Source organism: Balaenoptera ricei, chromosome 4, assembly GCF_028023285.1.
Source record: "Balaenoptera ricei isolate mBalRic1 chromosome 4, mBalRic1.hap2, whole genome shotgun sequence".
In the NCBI taxonomy this organism is placed as follows: domain Eukaryota; kingdom Metazoa; phylum Chordata; class Mammalia; order Artiodactyla; family Balaenopteridae; genus Balaenoptera; species Balaenoptera ricei.
The window spans coordinates 6,253,358-6,277,953 of record NC_082642.1 but is presented as its reverse complement, the minus strand read 5'-3'; the positions used below and the strand labels follow the sequence as shown (position 1 = coordinate 6,277,953).

Sequence of the window (24,596 nt, the reverse complement as noted above, 5' to 3'; positions counted from 1 at the left end):
TGTCCTAATGTCTTATTTTCAGTGTTGCTTTCAGGAGTAAACGAAGGAGAGTGAGCTCTCCAATAACTGGTGCTGGGAAAACTGGACAGCTACATGTAAAAGAATGAAATTAGAACATTTTCTCACACGATATACAAAAATAAATGCAAAATAGATTAAAGACCTAAATGTAACACCAGAAACCATACAAATTCTAGGAGAAAACTTAGGTGGTACACTCTTTGACATAGGTCTTAGCAATATCTTTTTGCGTATGTCTCCTCAAGCAAGGGAAACAAAAGCAAAAAATAAACAAATGCGCACTAATTAAACTCAAAAAGCTTTTGCACTTCAAGGAAACCATCAACAAAATAAAAAGACAACCTACTGAATGAGAGAAATATTTGCAAATTATATGTCTGATAAGTGGTTAATATCCAAAATATATAAAGAGCTCATACAACTCAATATCAAAAACAAAACTCCATTGAAAAATGGACAGAGGATCTGAATAGACATTTTTCTAGGGAAGACATACAGATGGCCAACAGCCACATGAAAAGATGCTTGACATCAATAATCATCAGGAAATGCAAATCAAAACCACAGTGAGATACCACTTCATATCTCTCAGAATGGCTATAGTCAAAAAGACAGGAAATAACAAGTGTTGGCAAGGATGTGGAGAAAGAGAACTCTACTACACTGATGGTGGGAATGTAAATTGGTGCAGCTATCTTGAGAAACAGTACAGAGGTTCCTCAAATGAATGAATATAATAAAACAGAAACAAACTCACTAATACAGAGACCAAAGTGGGGAGAGGGGCAAAATAGAGGAAGGGGATTAAGAGGTACAAACTACTGGGTATAAAATAAATAAGATACAAGAATAGATTGTACAGCACAGGGAATATAGCCAATATTTTCTAATAACTTTAAATGAAGTATAATCATTAAAAATATCAAATCACTATCACCTGAAACTAATATAACATTGTAAGTCCACTATGCTTCAATTAAAAAAAAATAGAAAGAGGATGAGAAGAATTAATGTTTTGTGTACCTATCACGTGCTGGGCACTGTGCTAAATTCTTTAACATAAGAAAAGATTCCTTCAGCAGTATGTTATTTTCCTTTTTTTAACTTAAGAAAATTGGAGTTCAAGGAGAGTAAACAATGAGATAATCTGGGTCAAAATACTGCTTTGGAATTAATGGATTTTAATATTCAAATCTAAAGAATGTGATGACAGTTCTTTCATCTGATTTAAAACCACAAAATATTCTTTTGATGGTTTTTGTTTCTTGCAAGTTCTTTTCTTTCTGTGGTTTTTAATATTACATTGTGACAAATCTGTGAACTGACCATATTAAACTCTCAGAGGACAGTTTAAATACAGATACAATTAAATATAGTAAAAATTTATTTGAAAATTTGAGATGAGTGAGAATTAATACACATGGCCTACATGTTATTTGTAAAATAAATAAATGAATGAATAAATGCATGAATAAATATACCTATGAAGAGTCTGTAACGCTTCTGAGTCTTGAGTATATACACCTTTATTATTAAGAATTTTATACACATTTTACTTTTCAGAGTCAAAGTTATTTTTAAAGAAAAATTTATGTTCCATGTAGTCTGCCTTTGTGAAATTTAGGAGGTCTTCATGGTTGGGAATTTTAGTTAAAATAGGACATAAAGTTTTTTGAGTATTGAAGTGCCTATTGGAATGTGACAATTCCCATTTAATATCTATATTTATTTATACTTGATGCCTCAATTTACATACATAGTGGTGTTCTTTGGGAGCTCTGTAGCTTTTGGCTTTAAGAATTGATGACATTTTTTGCAAACTGGAAGTCATGTTCTGGATGCCAAAATAAGTGAAATTACTGCCCAGGACTTCTGGAAGTTGTTAAAATACTTTAAGGATGCTTTTCATTGTGTTTATGAAACCATGAATATTAAAATGGTAAAAATAAAATCTTACATAATTTAAAATTTTCAAAAAGTTTTTCCTGCTTTGGTTTGCTCAGTCCTGGATCTTAGAAGCATTTTAGAACTTACACATATACACCATAATAAAGAGTAGAATTTAGCTTGAATAGAGCTTATGTTAACATTAAATCCCTAGATCATTTCTGACCTCAGATATCTTCTTCTACTGACTCTTTATATGGATTCATCAGCATTCAGATTCCTGCTACTTGTTATCAATCATTTCTCACTACTATGTCCTCTTTAACTACTAACCTTCTCTATGCCCCTTGACCCAAGTATTGAAGCAAATCATTCTTTTTCATCAAGCAAAATATCTTAAAAGGCTAGATTTTGCTAACGATCTAGGGAAAAAACACTTAAATTGAATATCAGACCTCAAGCCTCCTAAATTTCCTCAATCTTTAATCTTTTTTTTTAACCGTTAATCTTGATTTGGAATTTTAAAAATATGATCACAATGATGAGTGCATCATTTATCTTTCCCCAGCAGCAGAGGAAAGAAGATTTGCGAAATGACAGCTGTAATTTCTTTGACTTCCTTAGAAGAAAGTTTCAAGTTAATTTAAAGGTACAATATAAATAATATTACCAGTGATCAATGAGTTATTTATCTGTAATTTATATGTCTCTGAAGCCTCCCATGTCCTGAGGAGACTCTTTAGGGTTGCACTATTACTCACCTAAAGACAAATGTAATTATTTTTTCTTCTTCCTTTTCTTCCTCTTCCTCATTTTCTTCTTCTCTTCTTTCTTTTTAAAGCAGTTTAATCCTAAAGCTATTAGATATAACTGATAAGTGTCTTCACAGGTGCCGTGGGTGGGGATGAGGAGTCCCCCAAAAAGGAGTGTTCTGGTTTGGGGTACCTAAGCCCAAGCAGGGTAAGGAGGGCACCTTTCCCTGAGAAGAGCCAAGCATAAGATATCATAACTCAAGAAAGTAAAACAGTGTTCCACATAGGAGACAGTCTGGCATGAAAGGTCTAACAAGGTGAGGAGGGTATTTGTACAGAAGAAAAGAAGGCAGTGGTGCTGGAAGATTGATGATGTAAAGGGAGATTGATCAAATAATTAATATATTTCAGATAATAGGAGTCAGCTTCCTCATTGTCACAGAAGGCAGTTTAAATACAGACAGGGAAAAAGTAGAATTAATCTGGTATGGGAATTAGTGATATCAATATGAAATAATGGTTTTCAATATGTAAAGAAAGACAAGAATAAGTATAGATATAAACGTGTGTATCACGTATATAGGTATTTTAAGCACGTGTATATATGTGTGTAAATACATATACACACATATATACTCTAGTTCTGTCCACTGAGTGGTCTGGGAGTAGTGACACACTAATAGTCATGAGCACACCTCACATGCAGATCTAAATACCATTCTCCTCTAACAGGAAGTAGGGCTTGTTGGAGAAAGGACTAATTTTTGGTCTGAGCCAGGGCAATAAAAGATATATGTAGACTATCCTTTGGGTCCAGAAAGTAAGGAAGTGCTCAAAGAATAATGAAGATATGTCAAAAGAGCACAATAGGAACCTTGAAGGGTATTTATTGACCAAACAAAGGAAAAGTTGTGCTTCTGGCCAGTGGAACAAATAAAGAGTCCAGAAGTACATACACATGGTGGATTGTTTTTAGACAATGACACAAGATAATTCAGTGTGGAAAGTATAACCTTCTCAAACAAGATGCCAGAACAATTTTATATATGCAAAAAAGGAAAAGAAAAAGAAAAAAAGAACCTCAACCCTTACTTCACACACTGTATTAAAAAGAAAATAATGCAAATGTACATAGACTTAAATGTAGGAGCAAAACCTATCAAACTTCTAGAAGAAAATATAAGATAAACTGTCAGTGAACTTCAGTTTAGTGAAGATTTTTAAAAATACAAAGCAAAGCACAGTAATCATTTAAAATTTTTGAAAAAGTTGGACTTCATGAAGAATTTTCTTCAATGTTTTGAATAGAACTTGTATCTAGAATATATAAAGCACTCCTACAACATAATAATAAGAAGACAACCCAAATGGGAAAAAATGTGGACAGACATTTCACCAATGAAGATATATGGATGGTGAATGAAAACCATAAATAAAAACTACTACAAGATAACACTACACACTCAATAGAATAGCTAAAATTTTAAATTTTAAATACTGACCATACTCAAGTATCAGTGAGTTTCAGAAGCAATCAGAGCTTTTATACACTTCTGGTAGAAACGCAAATTGGTACAGTTACTTTGGAAATAAGTTTGGTATATTTTTTAAAGTTAATGGGATCCAGCCATTTCACTCCTAGGTATTTACTCCCCCAAAATAAAAGCATATATCCATACAAAGACCTGAATACAGATTTTCACAGCAGCTTTATTTGTAATCGCCTAAAACTGGGAACAACTCAAATATCCATCAGCAGGTGAATGGATAGACAAATTGGGTATAGCCATATAATGGAGCACTGTTCAATAATAAAAAGTAACGAATTAGCAAAATATCTGCTTAAGTTCTTCTACTTGTACCATTCCTTCAAATAATTTGGTACTCCCTGCTAATAAAGTAATGGATTACTGATATATGCAACAAAATGGATAAATCTCAAAATTATTATGGTGAGTGAAAGAAGCCAGGCAAAGAAAGAATACATAATGCATAATTTCATTCATATAAAATCCTAGTAAATACTAACTAATATCAAAGGATGCAATGAGAACACAATATTATTTCAGTGATGTTCCTACCAAAAATACATAATCAAATCCAATCATGGAAACTATCAGACAAACCCAAATAGAGAGGTATTCTATTTTTTAAAAATCCTATAGTCTTCAAAAGTGCATTGAAAGACAAAGAGAGACCAAGGAACTATTTGAAAGACACTGAACTGGGTATATTTTCTATAAAGGCATTATTGAGACAATTTGGAAATTTGAATGGGGTGTGAGGATTAGATTAGACTCAAGAATCTTAGAGTGTATTAGAACTATTAGAACAATTGACAATACTTGAATGGAATCTGATTGGACGTAATAATATGTAAAAAAATATTTCCTGGTTTTAATCTTGTAGTTATGTTGAAAAATGTCCTGGTTTATAGGAAATGCTAAAATATTAGGGGTGATAGGGCCATCAGTTTGGCCACTTACTCTCAAATGCTTCAGGAAAAATGAAATTGTTCTTTGTGCCATACTTGCTGTTTTCTATACATTTCAACAGATGGATAGATAGATATAGATATACAACAATTGTTTGTTTGTTATTTTTATACACTCTGTTCATTTTGATCCTATACAGCAATTCAAAGAGTCCTTTCATATAATTTTCAGATTCTTCTGGTAGAAATTGTCAGATTTCTACCATACTGCTCCTACTTGCTTCTCTCCAAGACTATATCTAGGTGTGTAAAAGGAGAAAGACTTAGGTAGTGTAACCACCAAATTAAAGTGTGCCCAGACAACAGACATCCTGAGTCATCCTGAGAAAACAAGGGAGGATGATGGTCAATTTAGGTTTGTGATGTTGGAGATTGATATCATTTCAGGCCTGTGTCCATCTTTTGTTCTCAAAGTCAGTGACACTCTTCTGCAGCTTGCAGTTGTGCTGGCAGTAACAACTGGGCAACCCATAATCGGCTCTCTCTGAATCATTTCAGGGCCTCATGTTCTCTCCTCTATTTGGATCCTGCCCTACTTTGGCTTTCACAGCATTACAGAAACTCCTGAGATCTGCCTGGCTATGACTCCCATTTGGACCAGTATCATGAGGTTCCTCCTGAAATGACTCAGCCCTGACAAGCTCCCCAGACAATTTCTACCCCCTAGGGGTTCTGCCCGTAACACAAGAGAACATGGAGTGGTCCAGAAAGCTAAATATTGGGTCCTTCTCTGTTTTCTTCTTCTCACAAAATCTCTGGACTTTTGTTACATCAGTGAAGACATAGTCTCTTTCTTTTGGACATCAGCCTCTCGGCTAAACTTTAATAACACACGTTGGTATTTTCTCGGTGTTAAGGGAGAAGATCTAAGATTTGATTATTGGGCATGGTCTTTAATGTTGTTATATATGACCTAAAGGAATTTGGAAATTACTTCCTCTCAAAAAACCTCCCTTTTGTGATGTTTCAAAATCCTATTTTAAATGCCAGATGTTGAATATTAACCCTTGCTTTTTCATTGCAATCTTTCTGTAACAATCCTAATATGACTCTTCTCTTAAGCTGGTCTGAGAAAAGCACATTTCAGAAAGAAAAAAGAAAAAAACACAATAATATTCTTTCTTTCTTTTTTTAAATTAATTTTTATTGGAGTATATTTGCTTTACAATGTTGTGTTAGTTTCTGCTGTACAGCAAAGTGAATCAGCTCTATGTATAATACATATATCTGCCCTTTTTTGGATTTCCTTCCCATTTAGGTAGAAAACACAATAATATTTTTTCTAGTGTTTCTTTCATGATACATTTAAGTTAAGTAACGTGTCTTGTGCCATGTAACTACTGGAAGTCCAGTAACCTCTTTTAACTTTCCAAGGATCCCAGGGATGTGTGAGGGATGCACATGCACTGTTGATATTCATCTCATGTCTCTGAATAAACATTTCTGTTACTGATTCAATTATCAACCTTCCTTACCATCTTGTCTTCTAAACATTGTACTTTCTCCACACTCCACCGCAAGCATTGGCCCTGACCATTCTCTTTCATTATGCAAAGCATCTCATATGATTGTTGTGTGTAATAGACGCTTTCTGTACCTATCTGTAGTTCCATAGTTGCTCTCCTTCTAGCTTTCCAACACTTGTTTGGGAAACCCTTAGCCCTTCTAGCCCCTTTCCCACTGTATCCAAGAATTCAAAATCTTTGGGATTCTTGTTACTTTGTTATTCAAAGAAACTCCTCCCTCTTTTTGCATCAAAAATTTCCCAATCAAAATGGTTAACTAATAAGAACCTGCTATATAAAAAAATAAATAAAATTAAATTAAAAAAAAATTTCTCAATCAAACAGGCTCTCGAGACTTCCCTTACCTAACAACATGTCTTATTAAGATCTCCACTCCCCCCACCACCAAGTGTACAAATTTCTCCCTAGAGGAACTCTACCATCCTCCTCCAGCAGAGATCTACAACCAGGTAGCCCAAGACTTTAATCTGGCCAAGAGACATATTTTATTCATCTGCAGAATTTGTGTCTTCATTTTACTTCTATACCTGTTTCACCATTGAATTTTGGAAGCAGACAATTTACTTTATAGTTTGATAGGTCCAGAGATGGAAAGAGGTTTTGCTCCATGATGGATCATACACAGAGTCACATTCATATATGATTTAGATGATTTAGATGATGATATCTGGGATTTGAGGGCTCATGAGATTTAGACGAGATTTTAGCCTTGAGCTGATGCTAATAGGCTGAGAATTTGGGGGATGCTGGGATGGGGTAAATGGTCACGTGGGATGAATGTGAGCCTTTGGGGCCAGGGGGCGGACTGTGGTAGTCTGAAAAATGACCCTCCTCACCTCAAAAAAAAGGTATTTACATAAAATCCCTGGAAACTACAAATGTTACCGTATTTGAAAAAAGAGCCTTGTCAGATGTGATTAAATTAAGGATCTTGAAATGAGGAGATAATCCTGAATTATCTCGGTGGGCCCTAAATCCAGTGACAAGTTTCCTTTTCAGGGAAAGGCAGAGAGATATTTGAGACAGACAGAAGAGGAGAAGATACCAACACAGAGTAGAGAATGCAATGTAAAGACAGATTCAGAGATAGAGTGATATGGCCACAACCCAGGAATGCCAGGATAGCTAATAGAAGCTGGAAGAGAAAAGAGGCAAGTTGTCCCTTAAAGCTCCCAGAGGAAGTATAGCCCTAGAGATTTCAGACTTCCAGACTCCAGCATTGTGAGAGGATACAAAAAAAAAAAAGCAAATCCTTGTTATTCCAGTTGTAAGAACATCTCTGGAGAAAGACTTTAAATTAACAGGAGAATTGGTATATGGTGTTTTAGACTATCTTACCATGCTACATGAAAATATTTCTACAAAAAGAAAAAAAAGCCATTTTTATTATAATATGGTGAAATATAATAAAAGTAGAGTTTATTATTGGAAATGGCTCTATTATTGACCAAACTAATTCTCTAAAATTTGAGCAGTCTACTTTTTGCCTTTCATTCAGTTTATTCTAAAATAGCTTTAAGAGAGGCTGTTTTGACCAAAAGGATATCAGATATAGCTAAAATTAATAATTTAAAATCTTTGGCAGTATAAGTTATTAAGAACACTTCTTTTTTTTCTTTTTTAGTTAGTAGCATCTGGTTTTAAATCCTTAGTGAATACTTACTAGCTGTGTGACCTCAGACAAATTGCCTCATCACTATGAGTCTGTATAAAATATTTAATAAGAAGACAGCAAAGAAAATTTGAGGCTATTGCTAGACTTCTTTGATGTATAAAAGTGAGTAGTAGAGGGAGAACCAAACTAGTCACCTGTAACCAGTATCCTCCAAGGACTACCCGGAAGACATGTATAATATCACTCTAAGATGTAGTTTATTGTGGGACCAGTGATTGGGCTTGCTTCATGAAGGCTCTAAGGTACAATTTAATAGAGTTTCACAAGTCTATTTTCTTGGGTAATTTCCATATTCTCTTGGGTTATTTTCACATTTCTCAGAAAACTCAGCTATAAATAAAATTGAGGGAGTTTCTTGACAAAACAGAAGAAAATCAAGGTCTAGACAACTAGCTTTTAAAGAAACCCTAGGCTAAGAAATTATGCCAATAGTTAAGAATGATGCCACTTGAAACCAAAAAATTGAGACTAAACTTGAAATTTCCAGAAGATTTCCCAAGGAACAGAAAGTTAAGGAAAGGCCAGGGAACTTTTGTTATGACTATGGGAAAAGATAGAATGCAGAATCCTAGATGTAAGACATGAGAGAAGAAACAATGTTTACTCCACACAGCAGGCAATTAGAGCCATCAATGGACCATCATGGATGACAGAATACACTGAAGGAAGAAGAGGACAGAAATGAATGCTTATTTAATGTCTAATGTGGGCCTCAAAACTTTGCATTTAAGATTTAGAGAAGCACTTTTATTTAATCCTCACAATACTTCTTTAAATAACTAATATTATCTGTGAAGTCATGCTAATCTATCTCACTTCCAAATCCATGATCTTTCTAGACAATTTAAAAGGAGAGTGGGTATCATATGGTCCCTAGACATGAGCTGTGAACTACACCCAGAAGGTTAGAAACAAACTCCTGAAGAATTTGCAAAAGAGCATCAGGATGAGAAAGGTCTTCTAACACTATGGCTACCAGCTCTGGTCATTTCAATTATTTCAAAGCAAGGAAGGAAATATCGATTGCTTTAACCCCTCTAAAAGTATCTGCATGATTAGGATAAAACTTCATAGTATTCCACAAAACAAAGAAAATAATAATGTCTTACCAGATGACCAAGTCAATTTCAGATTCCAGAAACCGCATGAGAGAGGTCCTGCTAAGTGACCATGTTAGAATGCTGGTTCTCAAGAAAGGTGAAGTGGTGAAAACTTTGAAGCTAGAGGTAATTTCAGAGGAAATAATGATTGTGAAAATATGCTCCACTTTGGTTTGGTTTGGTTTGGTTTTGAAGTGAAATTACTGCAACAAAGAATCTGGTGTAAACCACAAAAGAAACCTTAATTTTTAAATTTAGGTGGACTGTTTGTGTAATATAGATATGCCTCTTGGTTTTTGGCTTGGTTTGTTTTGCTTCTGCTTTTTAGTCAAAGGTGTACTACTGACATTTACAAATAATAGGTCTTTGGGATATGTTTGATTGTTTGGAAATTTAAAAGTGACTATGTATTTGGGGTTTTTGTTATTGCTGGTTTTCTGTTTTCTGTTTTTTGTTTGTTTTTTGCTATTTTTCATCACTGATAAATGCATACAGAAAAATGAGTGACATCAAGGTCTAAACATCCTTTGGTAAAATTTCTTCAACTGCGTCCAATAACAATATATTAGTTATCTCAACAAGCACAATGGAGCAAAGGGAAGTGGTTTCTTTTCAGACATTTTGTCTGTGAAATTTCTCTGGTGGGTTTTCTTTGTATTTTAATCTGGCAATAAATTTCCTGATGACATAAACTTTATCATCTTATTTCACTTTGTAGAGGTCTGGCCAGCCTCATATTCATATGTTAATTGAATTTAGAAAAAAGGTGATTATTTGGATTTCTATTAACCAAAAAAAAAAAAAAAAAACAGTTTTTATAGGTTAAACTATATAAAATTACTGATATTAAACTGTTTTTTGCTTCTAAATTGCAATTTTTCATATGCTTCAATCTAATGTATTCCTAGTACTTTTACTGGGAATAAGTGATTCCCTTACTAATATCTCTATATAGCTCAGTAGAATTCTGGAATATATTCTTTTTTTTTTTTTTTTTGAATTTATTTATTTATTTATTTTTGGCTGTGTTGGGTCTTCGTTTCTGTGCGAGGGCTTTCTCTAGTTGTGGCAAGTGGGGGCAGCTCTTCATCGCGGTGCGCGGGCCTCTCACTATCGCGGCCTCTCTTGTTGCGGAGCACAGGCTCCAGACGCGCAGGCTCAGTAGTTGTGGCGCACGGGCCTAGTTGCTCCGTGGCATGTGGGATCTTCCCAGACCAGGGCTCGAACCCGTGTCCCCTGCATTGACAGGCGGATTCTTAACCACTGCACCACCAGGGAAGTCCCTGGAATATATTCTTGATTATAAGAGGGATAAAATACAATTATGGTCTGAGAGACTATCATCTAAATTTTTAGAAATGGTAGTATTTGTAAAACATAGCATTCTATTAACCACATACTTTATTAATTTTTGTTTGTTTCTTCAACGAGTACTTTTGAACATGTACTATAATATGGTGATTTTAACATATAGGTGTCAAAATTCATGGATTTCAATCCTGGTAGTCCCCATATTTTAGTGTGTAACACTCTCCATATTCATGTATATCTTCAAGTCAAATGTTTCTTTTCTGTAAATGGGGACAAGAATGATGACATCTGGCTCACAGAATTGTATGAATTAAATGAAATAATAACTGTGCTTCACAGTACCTGGCTCATAGTAACCACTCAGTACAAGGGAGAAAAATAGGTAATCCTGTTGTCATGGAGCTTACAATCTAGTAAGGGATACAGACATAAATTATCACAATTGTCATAAGTTTTATAAAGGAGAAGTACATAGTCCTACACAGGTGTGAGTAAGAGTACTCTGTGGCAATCAGGGAAAGCTTTCTTTGGAAAATGAGAATTGAGCTGAGATCTGAAGGATAAACACTAATAAATCAGGTAAAATTTTGATGGAAAGCATTCCAGGCAGAGGAAAATCCATGCCCTATATTTTGCAAGAGTATGACATTTTTGGGGAACTGAATAAGGCCAGCAAGGCTGAGGTGTCAAACTTCTGCAGGTGAGGCAGAAGTGGGAGCCCAGTCTCATGGGGTCTGTTAAGCCATGTAAATTCCTTTAAATAGAGGAGTGAAGTCATTGCCCAACTTTGCTGCTTAATAGAAACCTTATTCTTTTTTAAATATCTGGTGTGACTTACTTCTTTTGTGGTATTTATAAAAAATAATTTGATGTGCCTTGGCTTCCTGCAATCATTACAATTATTTTTAAATGACATACATGAGGACAGATTTTTTTTTTGGTCCATTTTTCTCTATTTTAAATACAGACAAAATTTCCAAAATTCCCTAAAATGTGAGGTTTGAGGGCACAGTCCTCTGGGCTATCAAGTTTTCCCAAGACTTCTGATACCAAGTACAAGTTGGGCGGGGGAGGGGGGAGTCCCAAAACGACCCTCAGTTTTGATAATTCACTAGAAGGACTCACAGGACTCACTGAGAGCTATTGTACATGTGTACATGAGAGCCATGGTTTATTACAGGGAAAGGATAATGAAAATCAGCCAAGGATGAGATGCATAGGGCAGAGTCTGGGAAAGTTCTACAGTGAAGCATCTGCTGTCCTCAAGATGCATTACTCTCCCCACAACGGTGTATGACATTATACACTGAGTATTGCCAACCTGGGGAACTCCTCTGAGCTTTCATGTCCAGAGTTTTTATTGGGGCTTCATTACATGGACATAATTGATTGATTGCCCATGTGATTGTACTCAGTCTCTAGCCCCCTACTTCTTAGAGGTCAGGCTGAAACCATGAAGCCCAGGGGGCCCACCATAAGTCACCTCATTAGCATAAAGTATCAGATGTGGTCCAGGAGGCCCACCATGAATAACAAAGACACATCTATCAATCAAGAAATTCAAAGAGTTTAGAAGTTAACTCCCAGTTGCTATGGACAAAGACCACATCTTTCGTTTGGCCAGGTCAAATGATTTACTACAAAGGCTACCCTCTGGCTTTTGGGCAAGTCTCTCTTACAGCAAAACAATCATATTTGTCTGGGCATCTACTTTTAGTATAGCTTTTATATGATAGACACAGCAACAGTATCATTATGAATTTTGGAAGAACCACTGTGGGGTAGAGATATGTTTAAAAAAACCAACTAATCTGTCCCATAAAGTTATTACAACATTTTCACATTCTTGTTTCTTGATTTACCATTATTTCTAGCTTAGGATAAACTTGTGCAGTTATTTAGCATGGAAATTAGTTGATTATTGACTAAATACAGTTCTTCTTCCTCAGGTCAATTATTTTCCATCAGTATTACATCTTAAGGAGGCTTTAACTAGTTTTCCCAATGTGACCACCAATATCAGCATTATAACCTCACCAGTAGTGTCTGCGTTATACCATTATCACAGTATGGCAGTAGATGTGACTTAAGAAATAAGATCAAAAGATACAGGCACATTACTAGAGTCTCAGTAAGTCATCAACAATTAGTCCAGTCCACCATCATATTGTAGAACCAAAATGTCTCCTAGAGTGATGCCACTCAGGTTTGCAGTTTTCCCTACAACCATGTCAGTTTGCAAAAGCAGAAGCGATCTTCACCCTTTCAAGCATCTGGTAAAATTGAGTTAAGAGACAATATCATCTCTTCTTCTGAGTCTTCCTCAAAGTAGTGATGTAATATTTGATTTCCCTCATTACATAACCCATTTATTCTTTTCCTTACCTTCAGCTACTATTCCTGCCCTATCCCTATTAACTGTTTAGCTTTACCCAAACTTTCCACCTTTGGAAAAGATGTGATGTTTGGCCACTGAGCAGGTCCAGATTGCTGGTAGTAATACTAGTCTAGCAAGCACTTCCCCCTCAGTCCACTCCCATTACACTGGGAAGAATTATATAGTGCATTAACTAGTAGGCTATCTCAAGCACTAGGCAACTAATTTTACATTTTTCACCAACCCCAGTTATGCCAGATTAGGTAAAGGCATCAGCCCTTTGGGAATCCTGATGTAAAGGTTTAAAAATACAGCTACAGTTTTTTGTTTAGGGATCATGCCTGCTTCTGGCACCAACAGTTGCAAGCCTGGTCCTTGGACCACTGCATTAAGTAAGAAAAAAAAAAGGCTGAGGTGATATGAGAAAAAAAGAAAACAATATAGTCATACCACCATCCTCCCTCTGTGGGAAAAAAATTGTATAGTCCTACAGAATACTCCCCTATTTCCTTCTCCCCAGATTACCCAGAAAAGTGAAGGAATCTATCTAGTCATTACCCTCCCTTGGCGCCCCTCATGTTGAATGTGAGAACACACGCATGAAGGTGTATAAACCAACCCTTCTTGCTTCTATCTCCCCCATTTTAAACAACAAATGTACTAATTGTCCATTCTAATTCTCTATCAAACCATTGTCCTCTGAGGACAATACCTCCCTGCCCATTGTTGGGCATATGAGCTGTAAAGTACTTTCCTTGGTCTGATGGAATGTGACTTGTTAGTCCGAACTAGTGTTTCCCAAAACCACCTCAGTTTCCATAATTCCCTAGAAGGACTCATAGAACTCTCTGAGAGCCATTATAATCACAGTTATGATTTATTACAGGGAAATAACACATTAAAATCAGCCAAAAGAAGAGACAGAACAAAGTCTGGGAGGGATCCAAACACAAGATTTCCATTGTCCTCAGGACACATTACCCTCCTAGCATCCATGTGTGACAGTATGTGTGGAGTATTGGCAACCCAGGGAGCTCATCTGAGCTTCAGTGTCAGAGTTTCATTACTTGGGCATGACTGATTGATTGATTGCCCCTGTGGTGCTCTCAGTCTCTTGCCCCTACTCTCCAGAACTCAGGCCGATAACACATGGTCCAAGAGGCCCACCATGGGTCATCTTGTTAGCATAAACTCTCAGGCATGATCAGAGGGACCCACCATGAGCCATTTCTCTAGTATAGCTGGCAGATGTGGTTCACAAGACCTACCATAAACAACAAAGACACCCCTATCACTGGGGATATTCCTTAGAGTTTAGAGATTACCTTCCTGGAGCCAGGGACAAGGCTAGACCCCTCTTTTGTCAAGGCCAGATTCTTTGCTACAAAATATATCATTTAAAAATAAATAATGCATAGAATTTCCCTTTGGAAGTTGTACTTTTATGAAATTTGCACTTTTCCTTAGCTCTCTAGGGAACATCAGTGCAGTTTCCAAGTGGGTGTGGGACATGCTGCTAGCTGACCATGAGATATACCTTCTACCGTTCATCCTTACTAACAGATTAGGAAATGGGGAAAATAAAATAGGAAACAAAGGGGTCAGCAAAGTTAAAATGAACTACCACTTCTTTGAAAACATGATGGCAAGGTTGATGAAGAAGGAGGAGAGGAAGACGGAGGGGGTAGTGAGGAGATAGAGATAGGGGCGCTTAAAGAATTAACATTAGAAATATAAGGGAGACATGACAGATGCAAATTTTTCAACAGCTAATATAAGGATATTATGAACAACTTTATGCCAGTAAAATTGAATACAGGGCTTCCCTGGTGGCGCAGTGGTTAAGAATCCACCTGCCAATGCAGGGGACACGGGTTCGAGCCCTGGTCCAGGAAGATCCCACATGCCGCGGAGCACCTAAGCCCGTGTGCCACAACTAATGAGCCTGCGCTCTAGAGCCCGCGAGCACAGCTACTGAGCCCGCGTGCCACAACTACTGAAGCCTGCACGACTAGAGCCCGTACTCCGCAACAAGAGAAGCCACGGCAATGAGAAGCCCGTGTACCGCAACGAAGAGTAGCCCCCGCTCGCCGCAACTAGAGAAAGCCCACGCACAGCAATGAAGACCCAACACAGCCATAAATAAATAAATAAATAAATAAATAAATTTATTTTTTAAAAAAATTGAATACATACATAAGATGGTCAAATCCCTAGAAAACAAATCAAAAAGAAAAACACCATAGTTCCATAACCATTAAAGTGTTTGAATTGTGAGTGAAAAAATCTTCCCACAAACCAAAAACAAAAGTAAAACAAAGCCAGGTATGGCTTTTCCTAAAGTCCTACCAAACACTCAAAAAACAAACAAACAAACAAAAAACACACACACACTTCAATCTTCCATACACTATTGCAAAGTATATAGAACAAGAGGAAAGATTTCACCAAAGCCAGCCCAGATTCAAAGCCAGGGGAATTAGACCCCACCTCTTGTGAAGGAATAGCAAAGAATTTGTAGCTCATTTTTAATCTACCACAAAGTGGTTTTCTAAAATACTGTAATAAGGAAGAGAGTGTCACTGGATCTCTTCATTTCTTTCTAAGAAAACAGCAAAGTAGAAGTAAGCTTACACAGAGTAGTAGTAATATAAACTAAACTTGTAGTAAAATTTATTTTATTTGTGGTGTTTTAAAATGAAATATTCAAACAAATGAAATTGCTAATACTACTGTATAGATCATGGAGAGAAAGGGACAAACTGCATGTGTATTAGAGGGAATTAGCTCTTTCATATTATATGTCTTAACTTGTACTGGCATAAATTCTTTTTTTTTTTTTTTTTTTTCCTTTTGGCCATGCCATGTGGCTTGTGGGATTTTAGCTCCCTGACCAGGGATTGAACCCAGGCCCTCGGCAGTGAGAGTGCAGAGTCCTAACCACTGGACCACCAGGGAATTCCCTAAATCGATTCTTTCTGTGCTTTGCAATCTTTGCCTTTCTACATTTGGGGGATGTAGCAAATTCTTCCTACAAAAAAATGAATGTGTTTCCACTTAAGTGTACTTTTTATGTGTCTTTAATACATTTACACATATTTTTATCATCTCTTATAGACATTGTCTTGCACACAGTAGGCATTCAGTATTGAAATTCTTGAAAAAAAAGATGAGCGTAAAAAGTTCTGAAAGAATAATCTGCTTTGTAACTTATAGGAAGGAATTATGTCAAACAATTATAACGAAAATGAGGAAGAACAATACCTGAGCTTACCTAAAACCTTATGAAGGCTACTTACCAGTTTCCCTTGCTACTTCTACAGCACTTGATCTCTAGAGAATTATTTCACTGCAACTACCTATTATGTTTCATCTGCTATATTTTAATCAAAGTTTTAAAAAAATACAAGACCATTTTGCCTTAAATTCTGCTTTTAGTTCTACAGTGTGCATATGATTTTTGTTACTTCTTATATGTAGGAACCAGGAGGGTCGAAACTATGTTAATGGCAGAAGTCTAGTATAATATTTTTGTCAATAACTCTGTCAAAGTCTTTTATATATGAGCTTGATGAATTGTTCCTTGTTTTCAAATTTTTATTTTAAGAAATTTTGGGAGGGGACTTCCCTGGTGGCGCAGTGGTTAAGAATCCGCCTGGCAATGCAGGGGACACGGGTTTGAGCCCTGGTCCGGGAATATCCCACATGCTATGGAGCAACTAAGCCCGTGCCCCATAACTACTGAGCCTGCGCTCTAGAGCCTGCGTGCCACAACTCCTGATACCCGTGCACCTAGAGCCCGTGCTCTGCAACAAGAGAAGCCACCTCAATGAGAAGCTCGCTCGCCGCAACTAGAGAAAGCCTGCGTGCAGCAACGAAGACCCAATGCAGCCAAAAATAAATAAATTAATTAATTATTTTAAAAAAAGAAATTTTGGGAAGGGGTTGGATTTAAGTATAGAAATAACGCATTCTTATATATTGGCAGCTATCTAAAATTTTATGGTACTTTCCTGCCTTCCTACAATCTTTCATTCCGCATTCAAGAAATTTTAATTGAACTCTGTTGATGTCCCTAACACTATGATAGGTATTGAAGGTCAAACTGTGACTAGAAAACATTGCCAGATAAAAGGCAGGATTCCCAGTTAAACTTGAATGTTAGATAAACAACATACTTATACTAAAAATTATTGTTTATCTGAAATTCAAATAAAACTGGGTGTCCTGTAATCTTTTTAAATTTTATTTATTTATGCATGCATGTTATATATGACAGCCCTAGTAAAAATAAAGACTGTTCTTGATCTGTTATAATTTAAAGTCCATTGGGCAAGGCAGATACTAATCAAATAATCTTGCAGGTAAACAAAAATTATAACTGAGATAAGTGTTCCCAAGGATAGGTATAGAGGTATAGAAGGAGAAAATAATTGAGTGAGAAATAAGGTCAGGAAGAGGACACCAGGGAAGACTTCACTGTGACAGAGACAATGGACCAGAGACCCTATGGGGAAGGAAACAGAGATGCTCTAACACTGCTACTTTACATGAAAATTTTATATTAAAGAGGGGTGTGTCTGACTTTTATGGTACAGCAGTAGAAAGCCTGACTGCACACTCTGATGCAGAAACAAAGCCTTGTTTTTTAGGGGTGACCCAGTGTCTTTCCTATTTAGCATGTGACTGATAACAAAGCCAGAGGCTACAGGTTTTAGCCCTGTGTGTAAAGGTGGTACAGGAGAGTTCAATTTCAATATTCAACCCTGAAACTATGGGCATTTTCTTGGATCAGAGAAGACAAGTTGCTTGTCCCATCAGGCCTCTGGCTCTTGCTCCTGCCAGAAGTGAGAGAGAAACATGCCTGGTTGTAAGTAGGAGGGGAGACTATTCAGCACAGGCTGGTGGGAAAGGCAAATCTGTGATGCACTCACATGGGAGCTGCCAGACAGGAGTGTTGCAAGTGAGCACACCCAGCAGTGCCTCTGGCAGGATTTAGGCTCTCAGACTTTCCCAGCAGCCCAGCTTGAGATTCCTCCCCACTTTCCAAGTTTCTCTTTGCATGCAGTATTAAAAAAATGGTCTTGTGTAATTTGTATTAATTATTCAGCTTTTGAATATGATCATTGTTCATCATGATCATAATAACGAGAACAATCCTGCCTCAGATTTATATATTTATTCTCGTATGTTCAAGTTCCTTTAATTATATTATTTATCTTTATGATGTCTGCTAAATCATAGGTCCCCAAACTTTTTGGCACCAGGGACCGGTTTCGTGAAAGACAATTTTTCCACGGACCGGGCGGGGGGTGGAGGGGGTTCAGGTGGTAATGTGAGCGATGGGGGGGATGGCTCAGGCGGTAATGCGAGTGATGGGAAGTGACAGAAGAAGCTTGGCGCTCGCTTGCCCGCTGCTCACCTCCTGCTGTGCGGCCTGGTTCCTAACAGGCCGTGGACTGGGGGTTGGGGACCCCTGTGCTAAATAAAAGGAGTGACTGTTATTACATCAATTTTTAGGGATGGGGGAACCTGAGTGTAGTCTCTCTAGGTGAGTTGCCCAAGTTCTTTTTCTGACACAATCCACAGCAGCCTCCACTGTTGACCTCTTCTCCTCACTTTGTCTGGAGCTGTATCAAGCTAGTTAGAAGGGCAAAGCACAGATCGACTGACTGAAAAATAATTATCTTGAAAAAAATTAGTAAATATAATGTTAAATCACAAAGTACTTAGTTGATTTGTTAAAACTTATCAAAAATAAACTGACATATATAACAATGTGAAAAATGCCACCTGTTAAATTATAAAATGATTTGCTTCCATGATTTTATTATCATGGCAAACAGCATTATTAGTGATTGCAACATTTTAAATCCCCAAAGTAGCAAATGCTCTAAATTTCTCTAATAAATTAGTATATTAGAAAGCTGTAAATGTGGGACTATTTAAGCTTTTTCTCTAAAATTATGAAGTATTTTTGAATTATAATAATGTATCCCTTTATAAAAACCAGTGCTTTTGGGGGGGAATTGAAGAAATCTTTTTTTTTAATATCTCAGCCTCTTTGTATAGCACTTTGTTTTCTGAATAACAATATTTTTCATAATTAGTCTATGTCTTACCTTAATTTAATGTACATTTGACTCTAAATGGGTATAAATATCAAATGTATAAAAGATCTATGGGTTTTGTAGTTATATAATGCTTTATTTATTTAGTTTTAATGCAAAGACTTTATTTTCCTAGGAAAGTTTTAGAAACCAGAATACATGTGTTTTTTTTGAAAGAGCCAGTTTTTGTTTACTCAACTTTATAAAAACTAGAGAATTCCCTGCATAAAGCTAGAAACTCTACTATTGAAATCCTGCCTTTTTGTGTTGGTTTCTGTCTTGTTTCTGTGAAAGGACAGGTAGATTTCAAAAAAGAATGATTATTTCCAGATCAGACCTCAAAAAGGATTTTATTTTATTTTTTCATTTTTATTTTTTGATAGGCAAAGAGTGAGTTTATTAGCATAGGATGCTTGTGAGAGCTACAGGTGGGCAGGCAAGGGAGCACAGCCCCAAGAACAAAGAGGGCTACATTTTTATAATGAAAGAAAAAGTGGGGAGGGAAGAAGACCACCTTCTTCCTCATTTTTGGGTAGACATCAAGGCTTACATCATTAGTTCCTCCTTTGACCCTGTATGGTCTAATGGAGATGGTCATGATGCTATTTAAATATGTATATTAGCAGAAGGGTGGTGACATATACTAATATATGGTAATTTGTCTCAGGTTTTAGTATGATGTCCCCTTTCACCTACTTTCTTTCCCTTTTCACCTATATTTCTGTCTTGCAGAAATGCTACTCTTCAAGGACTATTCACTCCCTAACTTCATGTAACAAGATTCAGACCGCATATCTATTGTGTTTTAACAATCAGGGTTTGTGGCTTGAGTGTTCCTGGTGCTTACATGCACCTGGTCTTTCATCAAGGTAGTGTAGATTGTTGCTAGGTTACTAGATTCTTTTCTTGAGTGGTCAATAGTTTACAACAGTCTCCCCAAACTCCCTTAAAATTCCCTTTCTGTCTTTAATCCCCTAGTGGGATTTCTAAACCAACTAATTATCCTACTCTATCCCTATCAGAATGATCTTTTTAAGAACACAATCTAATTGCATTCTCCCTGCTTAAAGCCCTCCAGTGGATTTGCATTGCTCTTAAGATAAAGATGAAAATCTTTATGTAATGATTTGCCCTGAGGCCTACCTCTATTTGTCTACATCAAAAACAAACAAACAAACAAACAAACATAACAAAACTTCACCTCCAGCAGCCTTGAAGAATAATATATCGTCTTGGTCTGCTGGTGAATTCTAACTACAAACTCAAGTCTCTAAAGTGAGTCACACCCAAACAATTCTACTTCTACCACCCGGTAGATTAGCGTTTCTCAGTCTTGAATGCACATTAACATAGTCTGGTTTACCTTTTATTTTTATTTTTGGCTGCGTTGGGTCTTCGTTGCTGCGCGCGGGCTTTCTCTAGTTGCGGCGAGCAGGGCTACTCTTTGTTGCAGTGCGCCAGCTTCTCATTGCGGTGGCTTCTCTTGTTGCGGAGCACAGGCTCTAGGCACATGGCACCTAGTCGTGGAAGTCGTGGCACGCGCGCTCAGTAGTTGTGGCTCGCGGGCTCTAGAGTGCAGGCTCAGTAGCTGTGGTGCACGGGCTTCGTTGCGCCGCGGCATGTGGGATCTTCCTAGACCAGGGCTCAAACCCATGTTCCCTGCATTGGCAGGTGGATTCTTTTTTTTTTTTAACATCTTTGTTAGAGTATAATTGCTTTACAGTGTTGTGCTAGTTTCTGCTGTATAACAAAGCAAAAATGATTTTATACTTTTTTCAAATTGCATATGTTCTTTGACATGGCCTTGGATACTGTAGAGCAGAAGAGGCTCCAGATTCTCCTTAGTCCCTCTCTCTGCAGTCAAAGTAACCCCACTTTTATCTGTATTGGGGAAGATTTCAAATAAAAAGTGTTCCCACAAAAGCAGTGACATTAGGAATTGCAGAGCAGAAGTACATCTCCTAGATGTACCAGACCAGCTGTATGGCTTTTCGATCTGCATGTGAGATATGCCCACCAGGTTTTGAAATTAGTTACCTGAACTTTGAGGATTATTTTATAGTGAACTACATGTGACTGATGAGAAAGTGGTGTATTTCAGATGGACTAGGATTTTTAAAAGGAAGGAAGGAGGGAGGGAGGGAGGGAGGAAATTTATAACTACTTCACACCAGCTGGCAAACTGTACAGAATTCCCTTCTTAGTAGCTCTATGTGGAAGATGAAGGGCACCCCAGCCCAAATTTTGTGCCAAGTTCTGGGGTGCCAGAAACTCTATTTCCAGTGAATCCTTATCACAATCCTATGACATTGGTGTATTAGTTCTACTTTACTGATGACAAGTCTAAAACTCAGAGAGATACTGAAAGAAAGGGATCTTCCAGCTAAGCCAAAACAAAAGCTCTATAATGCTTTCCTATTGCCCACACGGGTCTATCAGACAGATTTCAGACTGAGAAACATTGAGGGGGGTGGGGAGTGGTATTTAGTTGAGAAGAACAGCGAAAAGTCTTTGGAAGCAAAAGTTGACCTAATGGTAGTCTTCTGGGTTGAGGTACATGGAATGGATACTTAGTTGAATGGTGGTGGCTAAGGAAAAGTGCCCAAAGCAGAAAATTTTGAAGGAATTTGAGAAATTGCCATACTCTTCTCCTTTTACCCAATTCAACCCTATCCCAGTCCCCACCCACCAAATGTAGGAGTGAAAAAACAATTGGTCAGTGCCAAAGCCAAAATCTACCTACTTCGCAATTTCATGTAAAGCTGGCACTGTAATGCTCTTGAACTCTGGTTTATCTGGACAACACCAGTACTGGATTTCCAAACCCTGCTTAATTTCATTACTTTCATATGCTTTCACTTCCCAAATTTCTAAGGACTCAAAAAAGTTCTTCTGTGATTTGTCCTGTTGCTATTTGGTTTCTTACTGTTGTCATTGCTTCACTTGAATATTTTCTCAGAGTCTTAGCAAAGTTAAATTTTTATTATGCTCCTTTTTGCATTGCAAGAAGGAAGGATCACCTAAATGATATTTTAGTGCAGACTCACTGTTGACTCTTTATAATAATTACATTCTCAGCAATCAGCAGTAGTGTCACATTTCAAAAGCCTTGGAATTATTTTGCTTGTTATGATTCAGATTCATTTTTTTGGAATCTTATCTAAAATTAAACCACTTCCATGATAGTACGGTCTTAGAATCTGTCATAATTAACACTACCTTCTCTCTTTATATCGTTTAAACTTACTACAAAGAACTAACAGACAAAGTGACTAGATTCTGAATAATTAGTTCCTTATAAGACGTCATCATCTGGGAAGAAAAATATTTTAGAAATTCTTACTAGTCCTTAAGATGTTATTTCTAAATGGAAGTACTGGAGTAATAATGCTTACCAAATTCCAATTTTGTTTTACCTGAAGAAAGTAATTTGATCTTTTAATTTTTTAATCATCCATGACAGGTGTCTCAGTTTTTCTTCCTAAATGCTGTCATTATAGCACTTACATTCTGAGAATATTTTAATCAAGTTAGGAACCAATAGAACGTAAAGGGAAAAAACTGGCTTTTAACAGAGCATCACCTGACAGTCAATAAAGATGTTTTGAAACATTAATTCCTACAATGGAACAGAACCCAATGCAGCACTATGGATTGCTATCTGGAATAATTCTTTCCACCAGACCTGCAGGTCACCAAGAGTAGAGGTCTGTCTCACACCCAAACCTCTTTTCAGCTAGCTTAGTTTTTTATCTCCTTTTACCAATGCCAACAGATTTTGTAGGAATTTGTTGTGTATCACACTTCATCTCATAAGCAAAGTGTTGTATCTTTGGATAAACAGCAAAGAGACTATAAGAACATATGAAATAGCTTCTGTCAAGAAATGTGCTTTGTAATTATGAATTGTTTTGATAAATTGTATGCTATAAACATCTGAACACATTCTAAGGTTGTAAGATACGAATTTCTTGTCAGGTATATGATGCTACCATACACCCTATAACAATAATCCTGTAAATGTTAATATTTTACTCTATTGCATTGACAATTACTTTTATCATGGGTGTGTTTTCTGTCTGAGAACAAACCAAATTAACAAAATAAATACTTTCATTTCACATAAAATAATGTTAAAGTGAATCAATCATACAAAGATATTATTTCTAAAACTTCTGATTTGTTCAGATGGATGGATCCCAAATAATACTTGTCATGAAAATAATTAATATTAATAAATTAATATTCTGAGGCCCAAAGAGAATTGACTCAGATGTTTAAAAAAATTAAAATAAAACAATGCTCTGTGTTACATTTCTGTATCTGTTGGGTTTAGTTTTTGCCAAAAGTATCTATCAGAGGCAACTCTTTATCTTCTTAGTTTAGTGACTTGGAGTAGGAAGGAGGTGAAAGTAGTGGGAGATGAGAACAACACTGGTAAGAAATTTTGAAATCTAATAGATAGAAAGCTAATAGTTTTTGAAAATCATGCTCAAGACCAAAATGTTTTCATTGTGAAAGAAAGAAAAAACTTAATCAAGCTTTGTATAGTATTCAAAATATTTCCATGATGCAGTTTGTTTCATGGCATGTTTTTTTTTTTTTAGTTACTTTTTTTTTAGTTACTTTTTTTTTTAGTTAATTTTTGAACCTAGGATTATATGTTGAATCTCAACAATGGTAAACCATGTGATTTGGAGAGCCATGTCAAGAGCCATCCAGTTCAGCTAATTTCTAAGATATTTGCCTCTTTGCTAATAGACTTCCAGACACTGAAGTTTAACTTAATTCCATTTATGCAAATAGAAATCATTCTTTGCCTAAGAATTACATCTTGATGTCATGTCATACCAGAGGTAAACATACAAACTACAAATTGTCAAAGAGATTGGAAACCTTTAGCTAAAAATAACCACTATACATTCCAATGTAGAAAGATAAGCTTGGATATTGAGATATTCAATAGTGGGGGAACATCAAAAACACCCTAAACAGCCCCTAAAACAGACCATTATTTCCAGTTTCTCAATTTCCCTGTCATTGCTGTCAATATTCCACCAGTTAGCCAGGATCACAAAATGAAGGGTTAATTCCATCCTTTGCTCGGCCTCCTAAGCCAGCAGGCACCTTTCTTTTTCAGTTGTTTCCAAACTAGCCTGATCTTTATCACTTCTTTCTAAGGGTATTTGAATAGGTTAATTGTGTTCCCTGTATATATTCCTTTTCGCAAAGGCAAAAATGTTGCTTGCGATGCTACATTGATATTTCTAAAAGATAGATAGATAGATAGATAGATAGATAGATAGATAGATAGATAGGTGATAGATGATAGTGATGGGGTTC

General features: G+C 36.5%; 1 non-coding gene across 1 annotated transcript; it reads right to left on the bottom strand.

The window, feature by feature from the left end:
* Positions 1-16,028: 16,028 nt before the first annotated feature.
* Positions 16,029-16,101, bottom strand: TRNAE-CUC (transfer RNA glutamic acid (anticodon CUC)). Its single transcript has one exon. It is a non-coding gene; the product is annotated as a tRNA-Glu (tRNA).
* Positions 16,102-24,596: the final 8,495 nt, after the last annotated feature.